At 36.6% G+C, this 15055-nt stretch overlaps 1 protein-coding gene across 1 annotated transcript in view; it reads right to left on the bottom strand.

Annotated features, from left to right (window-relative positions):
• The window catches only part of Lrp1b (LDL receptor related protein 1B), a 2166816-nt gene that overhangs the window by 1940045 nt on the left and 211716 nt on the right, over positions 1 to 15055 (bottom strand). The gene's annotated exons all lie outside the window — the stretch shown is intronic.

Below are 15055 nucleotides of genomic sequence, written 5' to 3'. Positions count from 1 at the left end.
ATATCAGTGTATCTTTTAAAAATTAAAATAAACAGGTAACTTTAGATATTTTATCTGTATTAAACTCATCTAGGAACATTAAGTAACTATTTCTTTTTCTGGTTAGCAGCATGCAAATCTAGTTTTTTTAAAAAAAATAAACAAAATGAATGGTTGTTTTGTTAGAGCTAATTTATTTAGGAAAAAGTACAATTTTTCCCTAATTTAGTCCATTAAGATTAAGATTGTAGGTTTGAAAAATTCTCCATATTTAATTTTTTTTTTAAGTTGGCAAAACAGTAAGAAGTACTCCAAAGTCAAAGAAGTAAGCATTGGAGACCAGAGAATTACAGCAACACACCTTATGCTTACACCTGTAGTTACTGTGTGAATAAATTGTATCCGAGGTTTCTGTCAAGACAGTCTTAGAGCTCTCATGAAGACATACAGATAGAGTACAGTGTGGCTACTGTCAATATGAGTCAAACCTGTATCCCAACTGCCCTGTACAGAAAAGACAGCTCCTGGTGGGAATTCATAACCACTAGCCTCCTACACTGTGAGTTTTACTAACAGAGTGAACAAAAATAGAACAAAGCAAAAAGAAAGTGAATCAGTAATCAAGCAATAACTCATGCTAAAACATGATTTCAAGTAGTGTTAGGCTTTAAATGCGTTATAGGTTTGCCGGTCTTATAAAGATTTATCTTATACCCAAGTCTCAAGAATTTCCACAGATAAATTTATGAATTCTGTGATTTATTTTTATTTTGTTGTTGTTGCTTGTTTCTTTGTTTTGAGACAGGGTCTCCCTGTAACTCCAGCTGACCTAGACCAGGCTGGTTTCCATCTCACAGAAATCTGCCTGCTTCTGCCTCCCAGTTGCTGGGAGCCCATTCAAATACTATGATCATATACATAAATAGTTAACCATGCACATAGAATCAAACAAGCCATCCTCAGTGATACTACACAAAAAAACAAGAAACAAATAATCAGCTTTTATAGGTAAAAGGTTAGGATAATAGAATTACCTGGCATAAAGTAAAATCTTATCATTTATAAGTTGAAATAACATAGAAGGAAATAAAAACCAAAAATTAATGTGTCATAATATGGACGGCCATATGTAAAAAATAAGCAGACTCTTCTAGAGTTAAAAATTATTATTACTCTTCGAAACCTAATGACATAGCAACGTTAATGAGATAATGAACAAACAGGAAAACAAATGTATAAGAATACATAGAATGCAGACACAAAATATGGAAAATATGAAACTTAGGAGCAGTGCAGCCAAGACTGATGATGAAAATACTGATGAAGCCAATGGAAGGAGAAGAGAATTCATTAGCAACAACATTCAAAAGTGATAGAATGCATCAAACTACAGATCATCAAGCAAAACAGCTGATAAATAAAAGTTTTCTTGGGGGTTGGGGATTTAGCTCAGTGGTAGAGTTTTGCCCTAACAAGCGCAAGGCCCTGGGTTCAGTCCTCAGCTCTGAAAAAAAAAAAGTTATTCTTGGCACACAGTATGGGAAACTTTGAAAGAAACTGTAAAGAAAAAAAGATTTTAAGTGAGAAGATCTAATAAATCTTGAAAGGAAAAAAACTCTAGGCTACTTATTGGTTAAAGGAGTACATAATTTATTGAATAAACACATAATTTGATCAGTGAAATGAAGGCAATTACTTATGAGTTCAGGACAGCTGGCATAAACTGGGTCACCCTGAGATGGGACATCAGTGGGTGGTCTCATCTATGAAGAGACGGTAAGTGAACAATTTCTATACCATGAAAGGGAAAGCAAAGGAGAAAGGAATCATGTCTTCACTATACTATGGAAGTATACCTACCAATCTACAACATTTAAAGACATTAGGATCAATAATCCTAAACATCAGCATGTACTTATTTAAGGAAAGTGATGGCTACAAAGCATTGAACACACTAGCTTCTTAACAATAGTGTGTTAGGTCGTTAAAAATAAAACTAAAATACATGACAAAAGGTATAAAAGTTAAACTAGACTTGACGAAGTCATTGCTTTAAATTCTTTACTATTTAGGAAGAAATTAGGAGTATGGATTTAATATTGACACTTGAAAATTAAGAAGGACATTTAAAAATTTCTAGGATGTATATTAAATGTACAGTAATTAACTGTGATTTTCCAATTAGTGGGAATAAATAGAATGCAAACAGAATAGTGCTAGAAGATAAGCCACATAAAACATGAAAATTCAAACCTTATATAATGAAACAGAATGAACTTATCAATCACTAACATAAGAGTAAAATTATTAAGTTAACAAAGATGATCTGAGCTGATTTATTTGAAAACCTCTAACTATATGCTCTTAACAGAAACATATCCATAACATTAGGAAAAAGAATCACCTAAAGAGAAATTTTGCAAAAGATACAGCAGAAGACAGTAAGACTGCAAATGTTACAGTAATCGAAGATAAGGCATTATTACGAAAGACTAAAGTCAATCATGCAGAAAGTTTTAAGAACAATATATGTCAAAATGACCTTCATCAAACAAGGTAATACCCTTTATTTATGAAGTAAAATTAACACAAAAAGTAAGCCTTAGAGATCTGCTATCTCTTATAGTGGTATAATTTAAATACATCTTGAAAAAAGAAAAAGAGGACCGCTTGAATGAGAAAACACTAATGTTCCCAAACCCATAAAATTCTATTCAGAAACTCTTAGCCAGGACAAAAATCCAGGACCATTACTTAAGACACGCATGGAATGAAAGAAACAAGCTGGTCAGTAGTTGTTAAAGATATAGTTATATAGACAATCTGAGAGAAGTTACACTTTGAAGATCATAGTTTAGAAAACAGTTCAGCATCTTTAAGTGTTTTAAAATGTGTATAAAAATTTATATTTCATTAAATTCTATAGACAAACCACAAATATTTATAAAACACAATGGCACTCATGCATCTCCTTTACAGTACCACTGAAAACTTTAAGGTGTCAAGACAGGAGATTTGCAGAGAGATGACTCTGTGGGGACACAGCAAGAAGGTGGCACCTGCAGTCTTGCTGTTCGAGTTCCGGGCTCCAGAAGAACAAGAGAATGAGTTATGGCAGCCCTGCATATGTCGATGCATATTGTGATTCTATGTTTAAGATTTTGTGAGGAGCTGTTGAGTGGCTCTACTATTTTATATTCCTAATGACCTTCCTTCCTTTAATGCAGTTTCTTCACTGGCACAATTCCTGGTAGATCTTTGTTTTCAGATCTTAATATTTTTCCATGCTACTCATGCAGCATTCATTCACATATATTTTTTATGTAATATACTCTTTTTTTCATCCTTTTGGGACAGGGTTTCCCTGTAGCCCCAGCTGTCCTGGAACTCACTGTATAGACCAGGCTGGCATTGAACTCAAAGAGATCCGCCTGCCTCTGCCTCCCAAGTGCTGGGATTAAAGGTGTGTGCTACGACACCCAGCTGTAATATACTTTTATATAAAATATATTATAAAACCTATGTGCTTTATGTTTTCTATCAATGATTTTGCTTGGTTTTGTTTTCCTTTTGTTTCTGTTTCTGTTTTTTGAGGTAGTGTCATCCTGCAGCCCCAGCTGTCCAGGAACACGATTTGTAAGTCAGGCTGGCCTGGATCTAACAGAGATCTACCTGCCTCTGCCTCTTGAGTACTGGGATTGAAGGCATGCATCACCTCACTCAACTCTATTAGTGCTTTTTAATATGTATATGTAGGTATGCTTGGGTCTGTGTAGTGTGCATTATGTAAGCTTGTTTGTGTGTCCTGTGAGTGCATATACACAGACACTACACTGAGCATGTGGAGGTCAGAGAACAATCACACCAGCGTGGACCCTTACCTCCCTCATTTGAGGCAGGTTCTGTTGCTCACCACTTCATATGCAGCTGTTTTTGCTCGTTAATTCATGATGCAATTATTCTAGGTGAAATAGAAATCTGAAGGTAAACCTACAAACATTTTTAAAGTGCTCCTATCTTCAGTGTAAGAAAGGATGACTTAGAACAGAAAGCTGTGGCCGTATTATAAATGTGTGATAGATTTAATTGTGCTTCAGTTAAGAATTGCATACCAATACAACCTTGGCAGTGAATAGGGTGCCACAGTGACTAAAGGAAGACATTTCTGAGAACAGATAGCATCAAAGAAAAGGCTAGAGGGAGAGGAAAGTTTGGGGAGGTCATTTATTTTATGAAATATTTTGAATACCTGGGATTCAAGTTTTATCTGTTCTCTACCACCATCCAATGGCACATGGCTCTTTTAGGAATTTAGAGATACCTTCGTGACTCTATTCTATTTTGATAAACTAGTGGATGAGCACTTAAGCACAGCAGCCTCACAAACATCCGCCAAGGACAGGGAGAAGTTTATCTCAAGGAAACACTCAACTAGTATGTAACTCACCATATTCTCCTCACTAATTAGAGAAAGTATCTGTGGCTTCTTAATGAAATGTTACCATGTTTTAAACATTGACAGTGTGAAGGGAGCTATAGGTAAATGTTGAATAAATGCATCCTGATTTCTATTCATAATACAACTAAATCTGATTTCCTTAGAAGAAGAATTTGAATATCTATATGCTTCTAAATCCTTTTATTCCCATATAATAAATACTACTGTGTATGCAAAAAAAAAAAATGACAAAAAACCTCTCATTTCCAAAGAGAGTAGAATGTGAACTGCAGTAGTTCAGAGTTAAACTCCTTCAAGAGGAAATAAGAGATAAAGAATTTAAGAACAGAAAAAGCAGTGGACTTTGATATGGATCTAGGCATTCCAACAAAATAATTACAGGGAAATTATGGAATTCACATTGCAATCTGATTTCATAATACATTTTCAACATGGAACATGGTCATTTCTGTAAACATAATATTGTGGCTTCTGTTTGAGAACAGACACCAGCAACGGCTTGAAAAAACGAACAACAACAAAAAAGAGGTTCTGATCTAGTTAAGTCAAATAAAAGAACTATCATCAGGATTATTGAAAATAAACAAAATTAAGCGTATTTTGTCTTGAAATATTATACTTGATAACTTTCAACATGAAATTCAAGTTTGAAACATTGCTGGGTAAATTTGTTAAGCATTTTTAAGTTCCAGGAGTTAGTAAACTAGTGTTGATAATGTTTGTGTACAAGACGTGCTTGCTTGAGGTGCATTTGCTAATTCAAAAGCAGACCTGGACACTCTCCCCAGGGAGCTCAGTCAGCTGTGGATGGTAGTCAGTTGATTCTAAAGCAGGTTCAGCAGGCTGGAGAGATGGCTCAGCAGTTATGAGCCCTGGCTGCTCTCGCAGAGGACCTGAGTTTGGTTTCCAGCGCCCACATGGCAGCTAACAACTGCTGTAACTCCAGTTCCAGGAGGTCCAGTGCCCTCTTCTGACCTCTGCAGGCAATGAAGCACATGAGTGCACTTACATGCAGGAAATACACTCATACACATAAAAATAAATATTTTTTTATTTAAATTAAAAAACAAAATAAAGGAGGCTCAGAGAAAATTTCCTTTCTGCTGGAAGAGCGTGAGTCAGAAGTCCACCACTGTGCCCTGTTGAAGTTATCAGTCGAAGGTGGTGGAAAGTAGGTTTCTGGATTAGAATGGGGTGGGAGCCTTTCAGGCGTGGGCATCAGGAGAGTGAGCCTGTAATTCGGGAGAGCAGAAAAGGCTTACAGCAGCAGTACAGAGCGATGATGAAGTTGTCAGGGTGTTTGAGAAGAAGACATCACTGTGCTTAAAACAGTGGGATTCTACTTGATATATGCCTCTAAACAATTTGTAGACTAGCAAAAAGAGTTATTTGCATGTATTTCCTTAGTAAGGAAGTCTAGAATAAGTAAATTCAGAATGTGGAATATTACATAATGCTTAATCAATAAATGTTAATGCCTTTCTGGAATATTCTGAGACTTTAATTTCTGAGCAAGTATTGTAAAGATGATTCAGATTTGGTATTTAACCCTTCCCTGTCCTACCTGCTGCCTGGCCTGAGCACTTAGGATCCTGCTGAACAATCCTAAAATTCTGCTAGTTGAGTAGCAGACAATCCGTTGATTTAAATTGAAGTTTTCCAGCTAAAATCATCCAGTAGGTGTAGTTTTGAGATTAGTCGTCACCTTCTCCTCCTCCTTATGCAGACATTTGATGTTCTTTAAACAATGGCCAATTCACTGAAGTAAACATACCATACCAAGTGACATACCAAGTCTTAGAGGGAAGGCAGGAGGACCAGAGTCAGTGTTTTTGTTGGTAAATTGTGCATTTGTTAGAACTCTTTAAAACTAGGTGGTCACTGTTGATCGCTTATAGTTCCCTCTTTTCGGTACCTTTTATTTAGTTTTTTCTGAAAATGTACTCTGTGCTTGGTGAAAACATACCTTTTAAAAAGAACATACCCTGGTGAACGTGTTTTCTTGTTCCATGCCATCTAGTGAAAGAAACCTGAAATTACAATCCAATCAATCTCAACTGATTGACAGTTGCATTTGTCAATAAGTTTTCTAAACAGGAATTCAGGTGCTCAGTATCATCTGACATTATTTCATATGGCCATTTACACCTCAGGGTCTCTGAGTGCTGTGTTATTAAGAATCAAAGCTTTAGGAAGCTTTCTATTTTACAGTGGAAATAGGACAACGATTTTACTGTGAGCTGTAAGTAGAACAGAGTGGAACAGGAGGCCAAAGACTTCCCAGAAAATGGCACCTGTTCCCCTCATCTGAGCAGTATGCCTTTCAAATGCAGGCCGGTAAGGTACAGTCCAGATACACTTTGGGGTATCTCAGGATTGTTTTCTCAATCAAATGAACTTTTTAAATTTGAATTTTGCAATATTTTTCCCTAGAAGGATTTCAGCGTTAGATCCAGAAATAACAGGATGCAATAAACACTAATGCATAAGCATTAGATTTTGACTGTAAAGTTTTGTCGATTTTTAGTGAAAACAGGTAGGTAAGAGAGTTCACAAACTGAAACATTTTTGTTAACTTTTTTGTTTTAGTATTTATTAACTTTGTTTTGGAGACAATCTTTTTAAAAGTACACTTAATTTTTTTTTTATGTATGCAACCTCTAATTAACCTATATCTTTACTAGGTGGATTCTAAATACTTAGGTTTCCAGTATCTATAGTTATTCCAAAGTGTTCTAACAATGGCTCTTAGGCTTCAATTTCATAAAACGGTTACAATTTGCATCTTGCCTTTTAATGTTACACTTCTCCTTTCCACCCCCTGCAAAGTAAAATAAATGCATTCACATTAGGGTTCTGACCTGTTTAAGAGTTTGCTTTCTGAAGCACTATTCTTTAGATAGGTAATAACAGTGTTATATTTAAGTTACCAAATAGCAGCTATGATTTACCATTAGCCAAGTGACACTGCATTTGTTAGCTACTTCCTCCCCTTGCCTAGACTCCTCCTGTTATTCACTGTAACTCCTTAATAGTGAAAATCACTAGGGAAAAACCATCTATTACCAAGTTCCTTTATCCACTGTTCATTTACTATAGCCAGAGGTACAGTTTAACCATAGCTGAAGTACGAATTCATGCCTCTCAGTAGAAGAAAGAAGCTCAATGGGCAGGACTTCTGCATTCCTAATCCAGCATCCCACTTCAGGAAGGTAACTGAAGAGACAGTGACATACCAGAGATGGAGTTGGGGAGCCGTCATCTCAGCATTACAGTTATTACTGGCATTGTTTAGAATTTCTCACAGTTCATGATATATGTAAGGCAAATTTAAACGGGTTTAATTATTGTCATTCAACTTCGAGTGTGCCCCTGTCCCTGGTATGCTACTGAAAAGGCAGAATATCCTTTCATTAACTTCTCAAATGTTACAACCCGGAGTTTCTAGTCTCTGAAACTGTTTGCTTCTTTTCAATATGTTACTGAAGTGGATACCAATTGCATTTAGAGTGCAGACTGACAGAGGAAGTTCTGATTCCTACAGAAAGCCGACTTCAGATGGTGTTAGCTCCTGCATCCCTGGCTATGTTTGGATTTTGACACAGAGTTACAAACTTCCAAGCTGTGGAGTTGCCATTATCCACCCAAAATGTTAGCAGATGGAAAAACAGGATGCTGAGCGCTGCAGCGAGAAAATTCAAAAGCAGACATTTGAGAAGCTGAGCAGAAAGGCAGGGATGAGTGGCAGCTTTTCGTTTGGAAATCCCAGGAGACATACTGTGCAACCCCTTCTGTGTCTAAGGCACACACACATGCATGCTCACATGCTCTTGTAGGCAGATGTATGTGTGCATACCATGTGTCTTTATTTAACGTCAATTTGCTTCAACTAGTCTCTGTTACTTGTCAACAAGTCTAAATCTTTGAAAAATGTTTTATCATTGATTCAAAGTGTGAAAATTAATTTGTGCTGGACTTCATGAGGCAGGTTCCTTACATCCATTGGTGGCTTTTCACATGTTCTATGCCAGACTTGGATTTTTGGCTTAAATTCCGGATTTTGTTATATTTCTTAGTCTCATTTCTTTCATACTTTCCACTGTCTTTGTGCTGTGTTTTATGTCTATGAAAGCTAACATTGATACTTGATGATTTTCTATCATCCTTGTCCACTCTGCTTTAATGAGAAGGACACTAATGTCCCTTTGGACTATCTACTGCAGTAGCAGTTTGTTACCTAGAATTCCTGGGGCTCCAGCAGATACAAATTACTAGTCCACATTTCTCACATACAGAATGGTTTATTAAAAACTTAAATGTCAATGTCAACTTTTAACAGTCACTTTAATTTTATTTTTCTTATGATTAAAACATTTCTACATGTTTGAATGAATTTGTCACTTACAAAGAATTATTACGTCACTGAAACTGATGTTTTCAGCTCATTTTTTAATGAATATCTGTAATTGTGGTAAATGGTTGGAATTTTGAAGGAAAATATATAAAGCATAATTTAAAATATTAACTATTCTCAATATTAATGTCTACCCAATGACTTTATATCCATACACAGGTACCAAGGATCCAAGTGCAACCGACCATGACTAGTGATAATCAGATACATACAGATTAGAGATTCATGTGCCAACATCTAAGTATTATTAGCAAAAACAATGAGTCTTTCTGTAAGAAACAGTATATTTTAAAACGAAATGGAGATCTTTCTTAAAGGTTAAAAACTCATTCAATTTTATGTCTTACAGGGCTTATACTGAATTCAATATTGTATAACTGTATTAATTCAACTGTGAACCTAAAAATTTTATAGCTACTTTTGAAAAAGATGTATCTTTGCTCTGGATATTGTTATTGAGTATGTTAAAGCTGTAATGAATGCTTCTTCTAAAAAATAAAAAATAAAAAGATTATCAGAAAAAAATAATATCTATGCAGTTTTACTTATTACTTAGCAAATCATCTTAAACTCAACTATTTGGCTTCTTTCCTCATTCTCTGCCTCCCTACCTCAAAGTTGAGACAGAAATCAATGAACTTCGTCTGTCTCCCAAATCTTAATAATAGCAAATTAAAAGCTATAAGCTATATTTCAGAAAAGAATAGTTCCCAAAACATTATTTTAATCAGTTTTCTTTAGTGTCCAAATAGTTAATCATTATTGAGGGAGAATATACTTATGGGAAACCAAAAGACATTTTAATCCACTTGTTAGCAAAAGGCAGACTCTACTGCATTTCCAAAGGTCAGATAGAAACATATAGGTATGAAGTTCACTGGAGGACTGAGTACCTCTGCAGCGTTCTTGTGCTGGATGGTTGTCTTGCCGACCCCCTGCTACAAGGGCATTGCTGCCCCTGTCCTGTCTGCTTTCCTTATCAGCTCTCACTTTCCGGGAAGTTGTATCTACACTGAGATCAGAAGGCTCCCTATCTGCTTTGGACCTCCGTCTCTTTATCTTTTTGAGTGTTTCTCCTGAATAGAGATCATTGGCATGCTCAATACCCTCTCATCTGCTTTTACTGGTCTAACATGGGCTCATTAAATGCAACAATTTAGAGAAATCCTGAATGATTAAAGAGGTAATACATTCAAAAGAAAAATGCGCCTGTAGTTTAAAAGGCTCAGATAATCTAAAGGTGCCTAGTCTTGGGGTTCAGCATTAGGCATGAATGAGACTGAGCAAGGAAAGATAAAAGGACGAAATCTAGGTAGCAGTAATGAGAGAAAAGTTTGGTAGACAGGGTATGCACTAGATTAAGGGGCTTCTAATGGCAAAACACTTGAACATCATGCAGTAGGTAACAGGTCCGAATCTGGAGATTTCTGCATATATAATTATGATCCAGATTAAAAAATGGGCAATGATCTTTTACTCATAATCATGTATATACTATCACTGCTGTATCACAGATCAGATTCATTAAGATCAAGTTGAAATAAAAGTGCCTTTGTAAAGCCCTTAGAGTAGCAGAAAAGCCCCGTAAGATTAACTGGTCAAAAAATAAAATCATTAGTCTGTATGAAGGCCACCTTTCCGGGTTTCACTGGTCAGTCACCTGGTCATAGGACCACCCCTAGGTAGACGGGAACATCTTAAGTTATGCTAAAGAGATGAGCAGAATACCTAGTGGTTTAAAGTGATCGGGAACATTTCCTGCCCAGAAGGAATCACTGCAGCCTCCTAGCGCTGTTCTTGCGGATCTGGTTGCAGATAGGAGGTCAGCATACGTTCTACTTTCTTTTCTGATTCTTCAGAAAACCACAATCTCTCTCATTATCTGCGTCATATCTCTTTTCTAATCATGCTTCCTCTAATGCTTCGGGCTGCCCCAGCATCTTGTATTTCTTTAGTTTTTCTCTAAAGCTTCCTTCTTCTGGCCATGTGGCTGGTGGTGCGGCAAGTACCTTAGCTCAGCGCAGGCTCTGAAGCAGTGTGGTTTCATGGCTTTTCCCCTTCTCCCCTCCATTCTCCTCCTCAAGGCAGCTGCCAAGATTTACAGCTTTGCCTGCCCTGAGGACTTTTCTTTAAATGACAACAAAATTGTCTTAAGGCTTCCATTTGAGTTCATTCTTACACTCTTTTGTGAATGAGACTAAGAACCCTCTAGGGGATGCTGTTTCGCCCCTGTATCAAAGCAAATCAAGAAGAAAATATATTAGTGGTACACTGAAAAGCACAAGAGTGGGAAACATTTCAAAGCAAGGAACAAGATGTTTTGTCAGTCTGACAGACTGACAAATACATAGTAGGGCTGAAATTCAAAGCTAGGAATTGTGCTCCATATTTTAAAAGCAAGTTTGTAGTGTGAAGTTGAGAGTTTGCACCTAAATGAAGGGATTAGTGAAAGAGATGACACACTCCATGTGAAAAATGGCACAAAATAAAGAAAGGGAAGAGAGATGAACTGTCTGACTGTAAGAGACAGGCATATAGCTATTGTCGCAGAGAGGACGGCTTTCTAAAGAGAAAACCATTTAGGAAGGGGAAGTGGGTTCATTAGCATGTGCCTGTGTTCATGACCCCACACATTCCAAATATGCATGCTTAGACTCCTGTGTAATTCTAGACAAATTTTCAACACAAACAGAACAATATATAAAAGCAGTTCAGCAAAATATTTATTGTAAACATTTATAAGAGGTGCTATTTTGGAGCAGGGGAGATCAGAAATTAAAAGAACAACCTCAGAATTCCTTACACGTAGTTGAAATCCACATCGTTGCACTGTGATTCTAAAAGGTGAAAAGCATTGATGATTGGGAGGCTCAACTCACTACTTCTGTAATGCTTGTGAAGACATGTGCTGTCACCAAGTGCAGTGCTTTCTTCTCCCCATTAAGGTGAGAGTATGATGCCACTGAAATAAGGAATATAGAATGTGGCTGACACACGTGAAGGAATTACTAGGAAGTATATGCTGGATATCATTATTATAAAAAGGTCATGTCAATAACTGCACTCCAAAGGAAGATATATTTTCTATCATGGCCAAGAGTTTACAACACATTCCATTCGTTCTCACTTTTAATGAAGCAGTCTGCAAAGAAACATTCCGTGTAATTAATATGACAACTAAGTTAAGGAAGAGTGGAACCAAATGTGGTGGTGGTGCAAGCCCGTGATCCCAGCATGTGGGAGGGGGAGGCAGAAGAGTCAGGAGCTGAAGGTTGCACTTGGTCACACAGTGATTTCAAAGCCAGCATGTGCACTTGTGTACATGTGTGTGGAGACCAGAGAACAAACTTGGGTATCATTCTTTAGGAATGGAAACCTTGTTTTTTAAACAGGGTCTCTCACTTGCCTAAAACTCTTAGACATGTCTGACTGACTAAGGAGCCACAGTGGTCTGTCTGTCTCCTTCCTGAGCACTGGGATTAAAAGCTTATTTAAACAAACCTGACTTTTTAAGCAGATGCTGGGGATTGAACTCAGGTCTTATCTAAGCATAACAAGCACTTTACCAACTGAACCAATGCTCCAGCCACTAAAAGTAACATTTTAACGTCAATAGGGAAGAGAAGAATCAATATATACTTTTTATCAATATATGCTTTTCAGGGCCTGGAGAGAGAGCTCAGTGGTTAAGAGCACTGACTGCTCTTGCAGAGGACTGGGGATCGATTCCCAGCACCCAAATTGTGGCTGTGAACCATCCTTAACTCCAGTTCCAGGAAATCCGACAGCCTCTTCTGTCCTCCATGGGCATTGCACAACACAGGTGCACTTAGCTACATGCAGGCAATACAGGCATGCACATAAAATAACAGAAAAAGAAAAACTTTCATGAACCAAGCCGTAACCCTGCTTAGTGATATTGGTGAAATAACAGCCCCAGTTAAATCCCTGAAAGTGACGACCCTCTGTCTCCCCCTTGTTATCCCTTCAAAGTCTTTTTGGTTTTTGGCTTTATCTATTTTGGTACCCAGAATTTTACCATAATGCACCACAAAATTATTTCACAAAGATTTAAAATTTAATTAGAATATTAGCTACTAACGAAGCAACAAACTGCTGCTCCACCTGACTAAACAAGGTGTTACCAGAAGAAATAAAGACGCTGAAAGAGCATCCTCTCCTTTCCTTAGTTCTCCAAGGGCAGAGTTTGTGCTGGAACTAAAAACAAGAAAGAATCCCTTCATGATTCCTTACTCTGTTCTTTCTTATTTTCTAATGAGAATATATGCTTAACCTTCATTTCAGTAGGGGATTTGAGGCTTATTTTTAAATTCCTTAAAAAAAAAGTTCATCTTCCTATGACTTCAGCCCTATTGAATAAAATTGGAACTGAGTAAGTTCAAAGTCTGTAAACAAAATGAGAGAACTTAATCATTAAAGAAGGGCAAGGCCTGTCAGAAAAAAAACATTCTACATAAAAATGCACATTGTGTGTTTAAATTCAGAAATCAATTTCATTCATAAATATGGGTAATAAGTGTTATTATATGCTTTCAATTGAGCTGTATTTACAAAATAAAATAGTGTATGATATTTGCTTATAATTCACTATAATCAAGATCTTTCCTTAGTGGTCTTTAATGTTAGATATTTAATCCTTTTAAATTGAACTGAAAACACTTTAAAATTTAATTATAGTTCTACATGATTTAAGAATATGTTATTTTATACTACTTTGTAGAGACATAGAGAGTAATATTAAGGAGAATTTTCATTTATTAGAAATTCACTTGTAAATTTTGAACAATAAATGGTGGCCAGGTAACCAAATATAGTATGTGGCAGCTCGTGACTCCGTGGCAGTCTCTGGAATCCAGTGAGTGCAGCAGTGGATGGTGGTATTACAGCTCTTGAAATTAAGAAAGCTGTAAAATGTTTAACCCTATGAATTATATATAGTTGGAAAGGAGGATGGCCTTGGGAATATTGAGAAGGCTTCATTGTGTGAGACCAAGGAGGCAGAGGAGACATCATCAAGATGGAAAGTCACAGTGTCACAGTGATGAAGTCACAGCATTTGGTGGGTTTGGGACCACTGAATATGGAGTATGGTTTCTTTCATGAACTTCATTCTTTTCAGTTTTAGATAACATTTCACTATTTTTCCCAATTACATGCTCTCCTCCTTTTGAATTTGAATAAAATCTGCTAATTGTTTAACATTAAACGGGCAATATTTTAAGAGAAAATGTAACAAAATGATGATAGACAAAAAAATAATTATTACAAATAATACTTGGAGTGTAGTACTATATTATATTGCCTAAATCTTTGATAAAAGGTCAAGGTCAAACTCTGTCTTTCCCAAATCCATAATAATTTTCAACCTGAAGTCTGGAAAGTTGAGGTGAGCAGAGGCCAAATAGGAGAAGCTCAGAGGTCCAAGGGGTGAATTCCAGAGCTCATTTATGTACAGTAAAGTAAAATAATAGACAAGTTCTTTCGAGATAGGAAGTCATCACCCAGAAATGCTGCGCTTGCTCTGCAGGGGTAATCCATCCAGAAAAGTGTTTAGATTTTCTCTTTATTGCTGCTGTGATTTTTATGGTTATTTCTTCTTGTTACTTAACCCCCTCACTCCAAGCCCCAGCATTAATTTTGCCCATCATTGCACCCACAACATGAATATTAAAAGTTAAATCCTTAATCGATGCCTTTAATTATGATTTCTATAGTTATCAAGTGAAACACATTTAAGAATGGAGGAAAACAAAGTTTTAAAGCCCAGTTTTCAATGAATTGCTGAATATTTGTGGTAGCTAAGGTCACAGTGCAAGAAAGAAACAGCAGCTGCATTAGCATCATTTTGCATTTCCTGTGGACAAATCGATTATTGTTATGTTTATTTAAGTAGCAAGAAAGTTAATGTGATATTCTACTTCAGAATTCAGGTGTGTTTTCACCAGAAAAGAACTAATATACGCATGGAACAGAAAATGTTCTTCAAGAAGGAAGGCCCATGCTCCTGGAGAAGGCACGTGAGAAACAGAAGTAGACCAGAGGCTCCTGACACATATTTAGTAAGCACAATTGAGAATTCAAAACAGCACCCGCAAACATATCACTATGTAAGCCAACCTTTGCTTAGGTACACATTTTCTTTCAAGGGTTCTTTGTACTGGTTTAGTATGTACCATGCTGTT

This window comes from Nannospalax galili, unplaced genomic scaffold, assembly GCF_000622305.1.
Source record: "Nannospalax galili isolate Female #2095 unplaced genomic scaffold, S.galili_v1.0 scaffold87, whole genome shotgun sequence".
Lineage (NCBI taxonomy): Eukaryota > Metazoa > Chordata > Mammalia > Rodentia > Spalacidae > Nannospalax > Nannospalax galili.
This window is presented reverse-complemented; position numbering and strand designations above follow the sequence as displayed.